Source organism: Bison bison, unplaced genomic scaffold, assembly GCF_000754665.1.
Source record: "Bison bison bison isolate TAMUID 2011002044 unplaced genomic scaffold, Bison_UMD1.0 scf7180017864341, whole genome shotgun sequence".
Classification (NCBI taxonomy): Eukaryota; Metazoa; Chordata; class Mammalia; order Artiodactyla; family Bovidae; genus Bison; species Bison bison.
Window position 1 is genome coordinate 1361368 of NW_011494913.1, and position 516 is coordinate 1361883.

Below are 516 nucleotides of genomic sequence, written 5' to 3' on the forward strand. Positions count from 1 at the left end.
CAGTCTTTTCCAATGAGTCAACTCTTCCCATGAGGTGGCCAAAGTACTGGAGTTTCAGCTTTAGCATCATTCCTGCCAAAGAAATCCCAGGGCTGATCTCCTTCAGAATGGACTGGTTGGATCTCCTTGCAGTCCAAGGGACTCTCAAGAGTCTTCTCCAACACCACAGTTCAAAAGCATCAGTTCTTCAGTGCTCAGCCTTCCTCACAGTCCAGCTCTCACATCCATACATGATCACAGGAAAAACCATACATAGCCTTGACTAGACAAACCTTTGTTGGTAAAGTAATGTCTCAGCTTTTGAATATGCTATCTAGGTTGGTCATAACTTTCCTTCCAAGGAGTAAGCGTCTTTTAATTTCATGGCTGCAATCACCATCTACAGTGATTTTGGAGCCCAGAAAAATAAAGTCTGACACTGTTTCCCCATCTATTTCCCATGAAGTGATGGGACCGGATGCCATGATCTTCGTTTTCTGAATGTTGAGCTTTAAGCCAACTTTTTCACTCTCCTCT